This window comes from Protopterus annectens, chromosome 1.part0 (genome assembly GCF_019279795.1).
Source record: "Protopterus annectens isolate FY-2018-M chromosome 1.part0, PAN1.0, whole genome shotgun sequence".
NCBI lineage: Eukaryota > Metazoa > Chordata > Ceratodontiformes > Protopteridae > Protopterus > Protopterus annectens.
Genome location: NC_056725.1, coordinates 1,294,234,565 through 1,294,250,218, shown reverse-complemented (window position 1 = coordinate 1,294,250,218; position 15,654 = coordinate 1,294,234,565). Strand labels below are relative to the sequence as shown.

Here is a 15,654-nt window from a genome sequence, read left to right as displayed (position 1 = left end):
CTGTATCACAATGTCCAGTCTTGTGATCTCATCCCTAACCCCATTAGTGCAGCCACCCTTGCAGATATACACGTGTGCACACACATACATACCACAGGGACACTCACATGTATCACACACACACACACACACACACACACACACACACACACACACACACACACACACACACACACACACACACACACACACACATGCCCACACACATTCATTCATTCATTTGGACTCATCTGTGCCACTACAGATACACAGAAATATGTCCACAGATATATACACACACACACACACACACTGATGCACTTCTTTCCCTACAGCTTTGCTGGACTTATCTGCACCTCTAATACTCTCGTAGCAGTGAATGGATGACCTTGTAGCTTAAAATTTTACTTGGCTGAGCAGTTTTCAAATGAAATCATTTGTTGAAGTAATTCAGGACCTGTGATAATTTCTGGAGGAGAGCACAATAATTAGCTTTAGCCTCTCCCCAAGACTGCTACATTAGCATGTGGCTTTTCCAAAGAGACTGACCTTCATGGTAGGGACTCTACAAAAGGAAAACCTTAACACAGCAGTAGTCTCAGAATCAGAAAGACTTAGCAAAATGTGGAAATGTTCCAAAGTTTCATAATTTGATTAAACTTACTGAATTCTAGATTAATTCTTCTCACTGTATCTCATATCAAATACATATGTCTCAATGTCTTAAGAGACCAGTATGGAACACAGACCCTAGCAATGTCTGACAAATGGTCAAAATGTGGAATACCTTATTTTCACACTGGGTGAAAATGCATCACTTCCAAGGGGTCTCGCTGAAAGGGCTTTCTGCCAGAAGTATTAAATTAGGGAATCCTGTACATTTGTGACAAGAGTGTAATTTATTTGATGTTTGCTTCATTCTATATTTTTTTCACAGTAGTGCATGAAACTGTTTTCATTTCATCTTATTGAAAAGCCCATAGTTAATCTACAAAGTTAATTATGAACCACTTTGCTTGGTCAAAACTGAGACTGCAATGCAATTACAAACTACTCTGTAATTCCCTTAACAAGGTACTGGAACATAAAAATTGACCATCATTTGCTAGATGCTTATCACTGAAAATGGCATTACTGATCAGTATATGTCTTAAAAAGGAAGCTGCATCTTACTCAAAGTTAAAAACTGCAGCCCACAACATTTACTTAAGCAGACAATTCAAACTCGGACTACCCTGATAATCAATTGTCAAGAAATAAATTAAATAAAATCATCAGAAACCATTGATAATAAAATGCAATATACTCAGTAGAAAATGGATACAGACTGTATTCAAATGCTACTATTAAAATAAAAAAAAGTCATCAGGTTTTTTATTGGCTTACATTTGACATATGTCATAGTAATTCAGTAAAAAGAAAGCACCACTGCTTTTTTTGGAGATATTCTAATAAGTAATCATTATAAAATAATGCAGAAATAAAGTACCTGATTTGTTCTCTCTAGGCTGTATGACAGTAACACAGTGCAGTCTTAGGAGCAAGAGAGACTGAAAAAAACAAATCATGCCTAGGTAACAGTTTGAACGTTCAGGACCTAGACTTCTGAGTTCCATACTGTGGAGGCTAAATGGCTGAAATTCTGGACTTGCACACAGTAAGTCTGAGATTGCCAACTCTCAGAATTTTTTTCTTTTGCCTTTGGTAAATTGATCTTGCATTGGCATATACAAGTTGCACCTCACATTTAGGAGTGCCCTACAAAAAAAAGAAGTGTTTGTTGAGAGTTCTCTTTGATATTCCTCTCTTTCTCCTGCATTGTTTTTGCATGTTGGAACCTCAACATTTCGAGTCCTGACATTTCAGTAGGAAATCTCATGTCAGTATAGCAGTCTCCTTCCTTCATACTTATTCACTACTATCTAAACACCACATTCAAAAAAGCTTTAAAATCAGTAAATTTCTTTTGAAATCTGTTATCAGAAACACCACATGACTCTTGATAAATTACCAGATACTATATTGTCTCTTTTATGCTGCATTTACCACCATTACAATTAGATTAGAAAGGTAGGTAGGTATAATGAAAAAAATGCAGTGTTAAATAGACATTCCTGTATGTGGTAAGTCCCTAATTTACCTCATATTGTTTGCCCTTTCCCTCATAGGTTCATAGGTAGGTACTAGGCTATCGGCCCAAGGGCCTACGTCAGCCTAGCCAACAAGGTACCATAGCTTATGCCACCCAAGAAAGTTATTTTCCTGTGCCACTGTCCAGCAGAGACACAGAAGTGATCCCCGGGGTGTATTTCCTATTTCCCATCCACTCATCAAGATTTTTCGTGAAGAGTGCTAATGAAGAACTTTGCTTGACATAGATGTGTAGCTTGTTCCAGAGTAAGGAAGTCTCTGGGACAGGAATCTGTCCCTCCAGCGTGTCCTGTTTACTGTGGTGACAAAGTTTAAGTCCCTAGAGCATGTAGCTTGGAGGGATTGGGATTTCTTTAGGTGTAGCATGTCTAACAGCTCTGTGTTTGACATAGCTTTATATGTTAGGCAGAGATCACCTCGGAGTAGGCAATATGCTACGGAGTAAAGCTGGAGTTTTTTGAGGCGGTCAGTGTAGGGCATTTGTTTGAGGCCAGTAATCCTCTTTGTGAGGTACTTCTGTGGCCTTTCAAGCTGCTGCAGATGTCTTGTGAGGTACATTCCAAAAGGGGCGTTGTACTCTATAATGGGTCTAATGAGTGTCGAGTAGAGGGGAACAATGACCTCTTTTTTCCTGGATGAGAAACCTTTTGTGATGAGGTGTGCCACATAGAAGGACTTCCTGACTACTGTAGCGATGTGACTATCAAAGTAGAGATTACTGTCCACCTGGGTCCCAAGGTCTCTTATCACGCATTCGGTGTTAAGTAGATTGCTGCCTATGTGGTAGTTCATGGGTACAGAGTTTTTACCAAAGGGATGACACTGCACTTTTTGGCATTGAGCTTGAGGCCATGGTTCTGACACCAGGCATCTGTCTTAGTGAGGCCCTTCTGTAGGATATCCACATCATTTGGGGACTTGACTATGGCTCCTAGTTTGCAGTCATCTGCAAACTTTGTCAACCAGAGGCCTTCTGTGTTAGCCTGTACTTCAGAAAATTAGATAACAAACAGGAGAGGTCCCAGGATGGAACCCTGTGGCACTCCACTTGTCACTGCCTTGAGGTCAGATTTGGAATCTGCAACTTTTACAGTGTGGGTTCGGTCAGTGATCCAATTGGCAACCCATATTGTGACGTAGGGATTAATACCTAGTTTAGTGAGTTTAGCTATAATTCCAGAATGGGGGATGGTGTCGAAAGCCTTGGCGAGGTCAAGATAGGCTGTGTGAACCACCTTACCCTCATCCACGGCTTTGGTGACTACCTCAAAGAAGTCGATCAGGTTCAGGAGTCATGATCTGCCTTTCACATACCCGAACTGGTTGGGATCCAGAGTTTGGAGGTTACCAATGTCTTTGTTTATGAGTTCCATGATGATACGTTCCATGGCCTTGCAGACCAGACTCATCAGGCTAATAGGTCGATAGTTCCCAGGATCAGTGGTGGCTCCCCCTTTGTGGAGTGGGATAACTGTTGCTGTGCGCCATTCAGTGGGCACAAAGCCTGATGCGAGGCTATTATTGAACATGGTGCTTAAGTGGGGAGCCAGTTCATTCTGAAGTTCGTGTAAAATGCAGCCTGGGATGTTGTCCGGTCCCATGGATTCTGTGTTTTTGGCTTTAGAGAGTGCAGCTTTTACCTACGTAGTTGTGATTACAGGGACTCTGCATTCTTCCTGTATAGATATGGGCCCTTTAAGGGGTGAGGGGGGGGGTAAAGTTAGCACTGAACCGATCTACCAGGATATTGGCAATATCAGTTGGTTCTGTAATTTTCGTGCCTTTGTGCTGTAACTCAGAGCAGATCTGGGTGTTGCCATCTAGATTCTTGACATAGCTACCGAATGCTTTGTGGTTGTCCTTGGATTTAGTAGCGATTTTGTTTTCGTAGCTAGCTTTGGAGGATCTTATAAGGGATCTCCACTTCTTTCTGAGGCTGACCAGGGAGCTCCTCCACTCATGGGATTTTCCTCTCTTTTGCAACAGTTTCTTCCTTCTGTTGTACAGTTTTTTATGGCAGGGGGCCACCAGATTGGCTTCCTTTTTTTGGAGGATAGCATATTGGTTCTGTTTGGGATAGCACGATCCATGCATAGGTTCATAGGTTTATAGGCAGGTACTAGGCTATTGGCCCTAGGGCCTATTCAAGCCTAGCCAAAAATGTACCCTGGCTTTCGCCACCCAAGAAAATTATTTTCCTGTGCCCCTGTCAAGCAGAACCACAGAAGTGATCCCCAGGGTAAATTTCCTATTACCCATCCAATCATCAAAATTTTTCTTGAAGAGTGCTAATGAGGAGCTCTGTTTGACATAGATAGGTAGTCTGTTCCAGAGTATGGGAAGTCTCTGAGACAGGAATCAATCCCTCCAGCATGTTCTGTTTATTGTGGTGACAAGGTTTAGGTCCCTAGAGCGTGTAGGTCGGAGGGATTGAGATTTCTTTAAGTGGAGCATGTCCAACAGCTCTGGGTTTGACATAGCTTTGTATGTTAGGCAGAGATGGCCTCTGAGTAGGTGATATGCGACGGAGTAAAGCTGGAGTTTTTTGAGACGGTCTGCGTAAGGCATCTGTTTGAGGCCAGTAATCCTCTTTGTGAGGTATTTTTGTGGCCTTTCCAGTTGTTGTAGATGTCTTGTGAGGTACATACCAAAAGGGGCGTTGTACTCTATAATGGGTCTAATGAGTGATGAGTAGAGGGGAACAATGACCTCTTTTTGTCTGGATGAGAAACCTGCCACGTAGAAGGATTTCCTGACCACTTTGGCAATGTGATTATCAAAGGAGAGACTATTGTCCACCTGTGTCCTAAGGTCTCTTATCACACTTTCGGTGTTAAGTAGACTACCACCTATGTGGTAGTTCATGGGTACAGAATTTTTACCAAAGGGGATGACAATGCACTTTTTGGCATTGAGCTTGAGACCATGTCTTTGACATCAGGCATCTGTCTCAGTGAGGCCCTTTTGTAGGATGTCCACATCGTTAGGAGTTTCAATTATGGCTCCTAGTTTGCAGTCATCTGCAAATTTAGTTAGCCAAAGACCTTCTGTGTTAGACTGTACTTCAGAGAAGTAGATATCAAACAGGAGAGGACCCAGGACTGAACCCTGTGGTATTCCACTTGTCACTGGTCTGAAGTCTGATTTGAAGTCTGCTACTTTCACAGTGTGGGTTCTTTCAGTAAGCCAGTTGGCAACCCATCTTGTGACATAGGGATTTATACCTAGTTTAGTGAGTTTATCTATAATTCCAGAGTGGGGAATGGTGTCAAACGCCTTGGCGAGATCTAGATAGGCTGTGTGAACCACCTTACCCTCATCCACAGCCTTGGTGACTACTTCAAAGATGTCTATCAGGTTTAGGAGACATGATCTGCATTTTACAAACCCAAACTGTGTGGGGTCTAGGGTTTGGAGATCTCCAATGTCTTTGTTTGAGTTCCATGATGATACATTCCATGGCCTTGCAGACGAGGCTCATCAGGTTAATGGGGTGGTAGTTCCTGGGGTCTGTTGTGGCCCCCCCCTTTGTGGAGTGGGATAACTGTCACGGTGCACCATTCAATGGGCACAAAACCTGAGTTGAGGCTATGATTGAACATGGTACTTAGGTGGGGTGCCAGTTCATTCTGTAGTTCATGTAGAAGGCAGCCTGGGATGTTGTCAGGTCCCATGGATGTTGTGTTCTTGGCTTTGGAGAGTGAAGTTTTTACCTGTGCAGCCGTAATTACAGGAACTTTGCATTCTTCTGGTATAAAGATGGGCCCTTTAGGGGGTGAGAGGGGGGTAAAGTTAGCACTGAACCTATCTGCCAGGATGTTGGCAATATCAGTTGGTTCTGTATATTTGGTGTCATTGTGCTGTAACTCAGAGCAGATCTGTGTGTTGCCATTGAGATTTTTAACATAGCTATAGAATGCTTTGTGGTTGTCTTTATAATCAGTGGCAATTTTGTTTTCATAACTAGCTTTGGAGGATTTTATGAGGGATCTCGGCTTCTTACTGAGGCTGACCAGGGAGTTCCTCCAGTCGTGGGATTTTACTCTTTTTGCAACAGTTTCTTTCTTCTGTTGTAGAGTTTGTTTATGGCAGAAGACCACCAGATTGGCTTCCTTTTTTTGGAGGATAGCATCTTGGTTCTGTTAGGGATAGCACGATCCATGCACTCGTGTAAGTGCTTATAAAGTGCATTTGTGTAGGATTCAGCAGTCGTACCTCTATTGTCCATCTGCATGGGTGTCATGAAGTTTGCCACTTCTGTCTTAAGAAGCGTGAAGTTGGCTTTGGAGACATTTTTTATGGTTGTTTTCCTAATGGGGGGTGGGAGCGGGATGTAGATGTCTAGGGTGATTAGCTTGTGGTCGGATCTGACCAACGAGGAGCTGACCTCTGGTGTGGAACACCGGTCACCCATGTTGGTGATGACCAGGTCTAGGATATTGCTGCCTCTGGTGGGGGTGTGGATAAGTTGATCCAAAGTGTTGGAATTGATGATTTCCAGAAAACGTTGAGCAAAAGAATTGGTACATGAGTAGTTTTCCCAGTTAATGGTAGGTTAGTTGAAATTGTCCATTATTAGAGTGTTGGGTTGTACCTTAATATTTTCCAGTGTATCAAGAAAAGAGGAGTGGGAATCTTGGGGCATGGTGGGGGGCCTGTAGCAAGCTACAATCTGGACTGCGGTTTTGCCCAGAGTTAGTTGAACTTTGATAATCTCGGATGCATTATGCTGAGCAACTAGCTTGGAGGTGTGAATATCCTTAATGAATATGGACACGCCTCCACCTTTAGTGTTTCGGTCCGGGTTTGGTGGCCGAAAGGTGTGGTATGAATTATAGCCTGGTAATGCAGGGGTGCTCTCTGGCGCTTTGAACCAGGTCTCTATCACTGCACAGATGTCAGTGTTCTCCATTTTAAGGAGTGCCTCGAGTGAGTGCATTTTGAGGTTTAGACTTCTAGCATTGAGTAGCATTACCTTCAGATTTTGCTTGCTTGTACCTGTTACAGTGGTGAATTTGTCATTTGAACCTTGCCTAAAAAAGGCACTATAGGGGTGGCAAGAGCCTTTGCCAGTATCCGGAATCCCAAGGGTGACAGGTGCAGGCCATCTCTGGCAAAGCAGCATGGTCTGTCGATCATGTCATCCCAGGCAGACAGATACTGGATTCCCTTAGAATGAAACCAGAAGCTTAGCCAATTGTTAAAGTCAATCATTTTGTCCTTGTACTGTGGTGTCATTCTGGGTGATGGCAGGATGCTACTCAGGGCTAAGGTCATACCGGCCTGGGCTACAAGATCAGGGAGCTCCTCCATGTCTCTTTTCATGTAGTCCAAGGAGGTACTTCTCAGGTCATTCACACCAACATGGACAATGACAGAGTCATATTTGTACTTGTGGAGTGACCACTCATTTAAGTGCTTATAGAATGCATTTGTGTAGGATTCAGCAGTTGTAAATCATAAATCATACTCCCTTATCATTCAGAAAATGCATGTTTATGTAAAACCTGTCATTCTATTAACTTTTATCATCCATGACTCTTCCTCCTGTTTTTGTGAATTTTTTGGTTTTATGTTAGATCATGGAGGATTTCAATTGGTCAATAATGACAGTATTAGAGGCTTTTATACTTCTTGTTTATAAAATGCATGTCGATGCAACATGAATTGTTGTCTATTAACTGCAGTGGCATGAAAACCCATGAAATTGGCTGCATTCTGTGCCTCCCCATTAGCTCTCTTTGTCTCAGCAGCAGTTACTTGATTGGCTGTTATACTACAATGCTGATTGGCTGTAATTGCAGTATACCAGCCAATCAAAAATCTCAAAGCAGAGCCACTTCTGTTGAGTGCGGAACAGAAGGTTAAATCCATCTGAAATGCAAAACATTCCACCCAATCCAGAGCACTTAGCTGCTCGTATCACAGATTATCCCCGAGATTCAGGAAGCCTATTTTTTCGTGCAGGAACAGTGTAGGAGATCCTGCGTGGAAAATGGCCACTGAGCAGTTCAGGATATTGCTGTTTTCATGTGCACGAGTGGACCTACATTGTTTTAGCACGGAAAACTGGCAAATATGCAGATCACCTCATTTGCTGGTGAAAAGCATGCAAATGAGATGGTTTAATGATTCACCAAGCTGCCAGGTCTCCGTGCTAGAACAGTGTCAGTGCAGAAATGTATTCAGTACATTTCTGCAACTGACAAAACTGAGGCATGACAGCTCGTGAAAAAGCATGTATTATGTACATTAGACATGCCAGTGGCCAAATATAAGGCCATTGGCATTAAAAAGTGAATAGTTATAATGAAAATTAAACTTTTTTTTTTTTTTTGGCCGATCTCGGATGTTTAAGCATAGGGCAGTGGTGAGCAAATGGGTTTGTGCCGAAAATAAAAAAAAATGTGAAAACTCAATTTTAAGTTAATTCTGCATTTTACCATATAGTCAGTGGCATACAGAATGTAAACAATACCAGGGAACACTGGTTGTCAAGGGGAACGGGTCCATTTTAGTGCAGTAACTAAAGACCTACATACTGGGGTATGCAAATGAGGGGAGTTATACTGAATCACATCTTTCTTCAAAGTGCCCGCTTGTACCTTACTGTGTATGTGCAGCAATACAACAGTGCAAGTGTAAGAACTGAATTACTTCATAAGGGGGTGTGTTATGCTTGCTGTCAGCTCACTGGAGCTCTGTGGCCCATGTTTGCCCTTTGCTAAGCTCAGCTAAGGAAGGGGGTGTGTCATATGTGCCTGAGCAGTGTGTACATAGCCTAAATGGGTATGCGCACACCAGGTTTTAAACAAAAAAAAAAAAAAAATAGGAAATGGCAGCACTGTTTACATTTGAGTGCTGGGTATGTGCGACATGCCTCTGGGCTTAAATAGGGAGGAACCGGGAAGGGGAAACAGCAGTAGGAAAGCAATCAAGGAGAACTAGCATAGCTAGCAGGTGGAATGTATTAGAATCAGCCAATTACACATGCAGCAGCCCAGCACACTACTATAAACTATGCAAACACCCTACAGACTGGTTTTTCCCACAAATTCTACACCAACAGTGTACACGGACGGAGGATTTTTAACTGGCAATACTAACTAAAAATGTTAGAGGCTGCTGCTGCTTTACTCCATCAATATGTGCTACAGACTGAGGGTGGTGAGGAGGAGAATGCTGACAACCGACCCACAGTGAGGAGGAGGAGGAGAAGAGTGCACAGACCCAGAGTAACCTACCAGGGACTACATGAGCTGGAGATAGTGGGACGTTATAGGGTGGACAGAGACATTCTACAGCAAGTCATTGAGTTGTGCCGGCCACGCCTCACACACAGAACTAATAGAGGGGAACTCATTCTAGTGGATACCAAGGTATGTGTAGGCTTAAGAATACTAGCCACAGGTACCTTCTAAAGACCAACTGGGGATATCATGGAGGTCTCCCAGGCATCAGCATCCAGGGTACTCCAGTTCCTGGTTGCCATGACACCACATGCCAATGAACACATATATTTCCCCACCACTCGTGAGACGTTGACCAGAAGTATACATCTCTTCCACTGTATAGCAGAATACCCTGAGGTAGTTGGTGCTATAGACTGCATGTGCATCCACATCAAAGCACAACCCGGTGAGCAGGGTAGGGTCTACATAAACCACAAGGGCTTCTCCTCCATAAACTACCCAGTCATGTGCAATGCCCAGGGCATTATCATGAACGTGTGTGCTGGCAGCCCTGGAAGCTATCACAACTCCAACATCTGGCATTGCTCACAGCTGTATCAGACGTTTGCCAGGGGGAATCCCGTATGGCCATATAATGGGAGATGATGGCTATGCACTGGAGCCGTGGCTGATGACACCCACCAGAAATGCACACACACCTGAATAAGAACACCATAATGAGGCACACACACAAACCAGGATCATTGTAGAGTATGTGTATGGGATGCGCAAGTCATAGTTCCGCTGCCTTGACATATCCAGTGGAGCCTTGTAGTAATCTCCAGCTACATGTACACTAATGTTCATAGTATGTGCCATGCTACACAGTATGATCCTGTGGAAACAGCTGCAGCAGGAACAACACAGGGCAGGGCCACACAGCCCCCCACCATTGCCAAGGCCATCACAGGCACAGAGTGACTCGGAGGAGGAACATCCTGAGCCTGCCCCTATAGGCAGACGGAGGCATGCCCAGTATGCCCATGCCTGGCAAAGAGGCAATGCATAGCACACACACTGACACTGTAGTGACCTAGTGACTGATAACTCTCTCTGACTTGCACATACAAACATGACACTAACTGTGCTTTGCCATGTGTAGGGAGTCTACTGCATGCATCTAACATAGTCAGCCCTCCAGCACCACCCTCAATACTGGCACAGCAACAAGGTAAGTCACCCCTCTTATCAATTATTTACTGGAGTAGTATATTCTCATAGTTGTATGTATGATATGGATACAAGCATGTAAGGGAATTGGGTGGCTGAATGGAATAGCAGCAGACAGCTGACAGCTATATGGGACAGCAGGAAATTCATAGCAAATACTGGTGTCAACATACTAGGCAGTACTACACAAGGTGACCACTCCCACCGCAGTACATGTTATGGCCCAAATAACTGTGGGTGTCAATAGGTCACACACATAGATGTCATTGAGGGTCACATACCCACCACCAGCCTCACCCAGCAGGACAGATGTAGATGACCATAAAGAAAGGCAGGGCTTAGGCCCCCAAATGATGGCAATGGTGAACAGCCCCCCACCAGACCTACACAGACATACTACAACAGATCTGGCAGTTGTATATAAGTCCTGAAGGGTAACAAGTCTGAAACTGAAATTTATGCCTTTAAGATCTAACATGTACTCTACTGATATGCCTCTTTCTGCATGATAGGTCACAATACAATATGAAATGGAAGACAACAGAGTAACCAAAGTACCAGTACAGTCATTGCAAATGTTTAAAGTCTTCAGGTGTGCACCACACCCCCACACAGTTCTATGTAGAAATGCAGTAACATGTAAGTTTGAGGAGTAATATCACTGGAGCACAGATTACCAGAGCTGTCCCAGTCTACATTGTTGCATGTGTACAATATGCAGGGGTCAGTGTGGTAAGTTTGTTGTGTGTTTAATATTGTCTGGAAGGGGTCAGCATGTGGGCCTGGATTGTTGTGCCTCAGTGGCCTAGGTACGCTACAGTGGTCAACAGGGCCATGTTCCAACAACTGCAGTGCCAACCACACTGCTTTTCAGCTACACCCATATCAGCAGTTGTACATACTCACTGCCCAGATGTCAATGTCTGTCACCGTTGGAAAACTGGACATGCCATGAACGGGGGTCCATATGTAGAAACAGTACACAGGTGGAAGTAACCTGCTTAGAGTGCATATAAAATAACTGTCAACTGCATACAGGTTTGGAATTATACATAGAAGTTAGCATCACATTAGTTGCCCTCTAGTATGGAATACTGGTAGTCTGGCCAATCACTGGCAAACCACAAAAGGCACAGTTATAAAGTGATGGCAGGCTGCCATTGTTCACACACAAGCCAGCATAAGGGGAATGTCCCAGGTATATTTGTGAGTCAGGTTCAAGTAGCTTCCATATCACACATGCACCCAGCTCACCCCACCATCAGACACAGGTTTATCACAGGTCATATCCTTTCTGTAGGGAATGAGTACAGCATGGACCCATCTCTGTATGAGAATAATAGATGATACTGCATGTTGACTAGGTGTCCAATGCAGGTGTGTCCCTAGCTGTATGCAGCAACCCGACCACATCCAGACTTGTGGATCTGTATGAACAGGAAGGATTGACAGGAACACCTCAACCACTCACCAATGTCACCCCAGGGTAATCCATTGGCCTGCAGCCTGGGAACGTATGACTGACAGAATGCATTGGCCTGCTACAGATGGGCTGCAGCACTCTCAAATGGCCTACAGTCCTCTGGCAAAGGCCCATGCCTCACCCATCTTGCCAATGTATGGAAAGTCTGGGGGTCCTAACTTACAATCTAACACAGTAAACAGAAAACAAATACTAGGCCATGTTGACAAATGCAAGTAGCATGCCTCCCCATGTCCTACTGCAAGGACTGTGGACCAGGCCATAAATACTACTGGGATAAATGCCCAACTATAGGGATATCTCTGAGATATGATATTGCTTTCATAATGTTAGGAAGAGGAGAGAATAACAAATGGGGGGTGTAGAAGCATGGATGTCATGGAGTGTGTGAAGTCTGAAACTCTAATGGCTGCCCATACTACCCCCTGATTGCAAACCCATGAATGAATAGCCACAAAACTGCTTGTAAACCATAATGTGAAAGTAAACTGACCAGATATGAGTCCTGCCTCTGGATAACCGTGTATCTGTACAGCTGAGAGGTATGGCCCCAGCAGGATATGGCCATTCTGTTAAGTTGAGAAAAGCACAAGAAGGGGATCCCCAGCCAGCATACTAACAAGGTGCTGGACCATTTACACAGAACCAGCAGTCTATTGACTGTAGCTACCCCTCCACAATGGCAGGAGTGTGCCAGAATGTGTAGTCTTTATGCCTTAGAATATTGGTCTCAGCTTCATTGATCTTGTATTCCCCTGGTAAATAACTGTGAGCAAAGAATGATAACTGTCAGTAGTTGATGACATGATACATCACAGTGTAAAACAGTACATATGTCAGAAAATCTATGCTACAACCAACCATGTTACACAAGCAGCACAGACAGCAATAGTTACAGTATCCCTCATATGTTATGCCCATTGTGTCTCCATATTGGCAACCTATCTACAGATATCCTGCAGAAACAGGTTGCTAGGTGTAGCTGTAGCACACGAAACCCTGAACTGGAATCCAACCCTCCCTGGAATGGATGCACGCACTCAATATAGGAGGTCATACTGGGCACGCAAATTTGTAAAGATTTTTGGACATTTTTAAACAGCATTAATAAGTTAGAATACAAAGAACAGTATAACTTTGACTGTAGACGTACGAGATCTTTGCACCTCAATTCCACATATTGAAGGCATCGAATGGGTGTTTCATATGTTGAGAATGAAAGGAGCTGCAACTGATGAAATTACATTGGTTGAAGAACTATTAGATATTATACTTAGTAATGACCTTTGATGATGAATTCCATCTACAAAGACCCGGGGTAGCTATAGGTTCCCCATGTGGTGCAAGCTTTTCTAATTTAGTTATGGCCCACTGGGGACATGAATTTATTAACAACCCACACATCAAAGACACCATATACGTCTACACCCGGTTCTTGAATGATATCTTCATGATTATTAAAGGGAATGACACACAAGCTAGGGAGCTTATTAAGTATTTTAACAGTACAACAAGCTTCTTACACTTTACATTCAATTTTAATCAGGACTCAATCACATACTTGGACATAAACCTTAGAAAAGACAGAACACAACATTGTTACACAGCTACAATTTTCCATAAGGAAACATACTTGAATGCTTTCTTACACTTTTCCAGTTGTCACCCACAGTATCAAAAATGCTCAGTGGTTAAGAGACAGCTAGTGAGAGCTGCCCGAATGACAACATTGAATTCTGATTTTGTGTTTGAGTGTAACAAGCTCAGAGACATGTTCCTTAAATGTGAAAACCCCAACCAGGTTATTTTACAACTTATGAAGGAAGTGAAAATAAAAAGATCCAATGGCACATTTATGCCCATTTTAAGCTTTAGAGACAACTTAGAATTAACTAATTTTGAAGTCACTGAAAATGTAAGTGTTAATGAAATTATTGAAGTACACCTTGTAAGGTATAAATTTATTACTACATACAGTGTAGATATGACATGCATAAGGAATATTATATGCAAAAATTGGAATTTAATCAAAAATGCTACATCTCTGACAAACAAGTTCATGGAAGCCCCCCCAAGTTGTATTTAGAAGGGGCAGGAACATCAAGGATATATTAAGTAAAGGTTGCCCATAACAGGTTAGGCAACTGGATGTATAAGTGCAACATGTGCAACTACTGTAAATATGTAGAGACAGGGACATGTTTTCAAATTAGAGACATAAAGTATTACATAGAAAGGAAATTCAACTGTACTTCAAAAATGGTGTTCTGTTTAGCTTCATGTCAAAGCTGTCCTGCATTGTATATCAGTAAGACCAAGAGGAAGCTAAAGGACAGAATATATGAACATGTTTATAGCATCAATCGATACAACCAAGAGAATGCCTTAGCTAGACATAACATGGAAAACAGTGACCACCATTTTAAATATAAACTTATCGATCAAATAACAATTGATATTAGAGGAGGACCATACTCATTGATTTTAGAAAGGTTCAAACTACTATGGCAACTACGTTTAGACGCATGTCATTACCCTGGTTTAAATGAGATGTGTTCAGTTTTAAGTGTTCTTAAACTTAAAAGCTTGGAGAGAGAGATTTTAATGTTTTGGTATGCATTTTAAATAATACTTATGGTTATGTTTGGAGTACACTGTGGTTAACAGACATAAAGTGACTTAACCATGAACAAAAACTTAAGTGAATACTGCTTTACTGAATGTATTTTAGATTTTATGTATATCACTTTAAGTTAAAGGGAAGTGATCTTGCCCATTATGATCACTTGACATAGTTACTAACCTTTTTAAATTGATGTATTTGAGTCAAAAAATGTATCTGATGAAGTTCAAACATTATTTGGATGAAAAGCACTTAGTAAATATGTTCCAGCACAGCAGAGTATCGTTTGGGGTTTGTGCCTTCAACCGTTGTTTTTGTTTTACTAGTTTGCCAACATAATATAATATGCCAAACATACACATACAGAGATGTGGGGAAGAGAGAGAGACAGACGGACAGTGACAGAGAGAATCCCATTATGAGGCCTTTCCCACCCAGTACACATTCCATTGGCATATATCACGTGATGTGCTGATGTCATTCACTGTAGAAATTCCTTTGGTTAGCCCTCAGCCCTATAGTTTCAGTAGTGCTCATGATAACTGTAACACTATAGTACAAATAAGTATCCATGTAGCAGTTGTAATCTCAGTCCTGTCAAATGTAAAGTTGTGTGTGAGTGTTTCTAGATGAATGTGGTTGAGGCCATTCACACTCATTACACTTCCCATTGCCCTACTTTAGCACTTCTGCTGATGTCTGTCACTCTGAAATAACCCTTTGGGCAGCTTGTAGCCCTACAAACTCTGTGGCACTTGTGATAACTGCATGTTACTATAGTGTAGCACACTAGTTAGGTCGTTCTTATCCTGGACATGGCAATGATGAAAATGTGTGTGTTTGTATGAGAGTGTGTGTGTGTCTTTGTAGCGACTTTATTTTGTGGCCATTCACACTCACTACACTTCCCTTACCCCTTCTTTAGCACTGCTGCTGATGTCACTCACCTTCAAAGATACCTTTGGACAGCTCTCCACCATATAGGCTCCATGGTACTTGTGATTACTGTGTTATGC

At 42.6% G+C, this 15,654-nt stretch overlaps 1 protein-coding gene across 1 annotated transcript in view; it reads left to right on the top strand.

Annotated features, from left to right (window-relative positions):
- The window catches only part of LOC122797693 (cytochrome P450 2D15-like), an 807,038-nt gene that overhangs the window by 619,647 nt on the left and 171,737 nt on the right, over nt 1-15,654 (top strand). The gene's annotated exons all lie outside the window — the stretch shown is intronic.